Here is a 2,940-nt window from a genome sequence, read left to right on the forward strand (position 1 = left end):
ATGTCCTAATGACATTGTTCTCTGGTTTTTACACAGTTTTTCTGGTTCAGAAAAAAGTCATCTATTAAGAGTGTAATCAACGGGTTTCAGAAATTATGCAATTTTTCATGATGAGATCAAGACATCATATTTTGGTTGTTATCCGGTCAGGTAAGGTATTTTTCTGGTTGCTCAAAAAGACATTAACAACACTTCTTCAAACAACCAGTACACAACCTGTCCAATCCCAATTCATACCGTCCTCGTTCTGCTCCAGTGCACATTCTTGGGCTCATTATTCAACTGGTTTTTAAAAAACATATATATATTTACAAAAGTATTTTAAAGGAATTTAAATAACTTAAATACTATTTGAATCGAGGCCTGGTGTGTGTGTGTGTGTGTGTGTGTGTGTGTGTGTGTGTGTGTGTGTGTGTGTGTGCGTGCGTGCGTGGGTGTGTGTGCGCGTGCAGGAGAGAGAGAGAGGATCGAGAGAGAACGAGAGAGAGGAGCGAGAGAGGAGCAAGAGAGAGAGAAAGAGAGAGAGAAAGTGGGAGAGAGAGAGAAAGTGGGAAAGAGACAGAGAGAGAGAAAAAGTGGGAAAGAGAGAGAGCGAGAGGGACAGAGAAAGTGGAAGAGAGCGGAGAGAGAGAGAGAAGTGAGAGAGAGAGAGAGAGAGAGAGAGAGAGAGAGAGAAAGTGGGAGAGAAAAAGAGACAGAGAAAAGTGGGAAAGAGACAGAGAGAGAAAAAGTGGGAAAGAGAGAGAGAGGGACAGAGAAAATGGAAGAGAGCGGAGAGAGAGAGAGACAGAGAAAGTGAAGAGAGCAGAGAGAGAGAGGAAGAGAGAGAGGAGCAATAGAGGAGTGATAGAAAGAGAGAGAGAGCGAGAGAGTGAGAGAAAGACAGAAAGTGGGAGAGAGAGAGACAGAAATGGGAAGAGAGTGGAGAGAGAGAGACAGAAAGTAGAAGAGAGTGGAGAGAGAGGAAGAGAGGAAGAGAGAGAGTGGAGCGATAGAGAAAGAGAGAGAGGAGTGATAGAAAGAGAAAGAGAGAGAGTGAGAGCGAGAGAGAGACAGACAGAAAGTGGGAGAGAGAGAGACAAAGTGAAGAGTGGAGAGAGAGAGAGACAGAAAGTGGAAGAGAGCGGAGAGAGAGAGGAAGAGAGAGAGGGAGGAGCGATAGAGAAAGAGAGAGAGGGATAGAGAGAGAGAGAGAGAGAGAGAGAGAGAGGGAGGAGCGATAGAGAAAGGAGCAATAGAGAAAGAGAGAGAGAGAGCGAGAGAGTGAAAGAGAGAGAGAGAGTGAAGAGCAATAGAGAGAGGAGCGATAGAGAGAGGAACGAAAGAGAGAGAGGGAAAGGAGCAATAGAGAGAGAGAGAGAGAGAGAGTAAGCGAGTGACAGAGAGAGGAAGAGAGAGAGAGAGAGAAACCAAGAGAGTGAGCTCTCCAAGGTTCTGACTCTTAATAAGAAGCTGGTGTTCTCAGGCCCCACAGGATCTCAGTGTGTGTGGAAGCATTTTCTGTATGTCTATATCACCCAGTGCTATGAGAGAGCCATGACATATCCCATTAATTGGTTTAGAGGAGGAGGTGGCATTTCTCTCTCACACACATACAGACTTAGTCTGTCTCAGTAAAGAGCATAAAGTCAGAAGTTCTGTACTGAGCTCTATGCTCTCTGTTTTTTCTGCTCACATCATGGTGGTCAGAGGGGGTTTTGGGTTGCCCCAAGCACTTCTCTGTCTCCATCACACTGGCAACCCCCTGCTGACACACACACACACACACACACACACACACACACACACACACACACACACACACACACACACACACACACACACACACACACACACACACACACACACACACACACACACACACACACACACCCTGCTGCTTGAGACACCCCTGTAGAAGAGCCTCTAAGCTCTCTGGTTGACCCATTTCCAAGGTGACTTGGTTTACAGACTGACTAAGTCGCTAATAATATAACTGTAGTTTATGGCCAACAGAGCCGTAAATAATTAACCACAGTGTGTGTGTGTGTGTGTGTGTGTGTGTGTGTGTGTGTGTGTGTGTGTGTGTGTGTGTGTGTGTGTGTGTGTGTGTGTGTGTGTGTGTGTGTGTGTGTGTGTGTTTGTGTCCATCAGTAGAGCCCACATTGGTTGATTGTTAACTACAGATAATTGGGACAATTTTCTGAGTCTGTCAACTGACCGTCAGTCCATCACTAAATAGTTGGTTGTCTTGTTGTAAGTGCCATTAAGTTGCAGTGCAGCAGTACTGTGTGTGTGCGTGCATGCATGCATGCGTGCGTGTGTTTGTATGTGTGTGTGTGCCATTAAGTTGCAGTGGTGTGGTGCTGTGGTGGCAGGCAAGTAATGACGGGAAATGATTGACGTTGGCATAAACAAACTGACAGGGACTCAAATGGACCGGAAAGTTTGTTTAATGGAGGTTTGAGTAAGGGCCTTTGGACTGAGCACAGTTAAGACCTTTAGTTAGAAAGGAAAAAAACATTGCCCATGTGTCACCTTCCTCCAAGGTGCATGACCAAAGAATCAAACTGGAGATAAGGACAATATTCAGCAATTTTTGGAGCACAGTGGAAGTTAATTTGAATATACATTCGTATTCGTAAAACCAACACTTGCAGTGGATTAAAGTGCCAACCCACTGGGCACAGACGTCAGTTCAATGTCTAGTTTTGATTGAGTTGTCAACTAACGTTAATTCAAAGTGAAATCAACACAAATTTGAACCATCATTAGATTTAGGTCAAAGTTTGGAAAAGGAAAATACATCAACTCTCGGCGCTGATTCATGTAATCAGAAGGAATAACTCTCTGTGTTACTGTCGACAATAAAAAGTCCTCAGAAACATGCGTCTTCTCCCTTATGACAACGATAACACACCTGAGTGGGCGGGTGCAGTGTCCAGATGCGCATTTCCAAGC

The sequence above is a fragment of the Salmo salar genome, chromosome ssa01 (assembly GCF_905237065.1).
Source record: "Salmo salar chromosome ssa01, Ssal_v3.1, whole genome shotgun sequence".
NCBI lineage: Eukaryota > Metazoa > Chordata > Actinopteri > Salmoniformes > Salmonidae > Salmo > Salmo salar.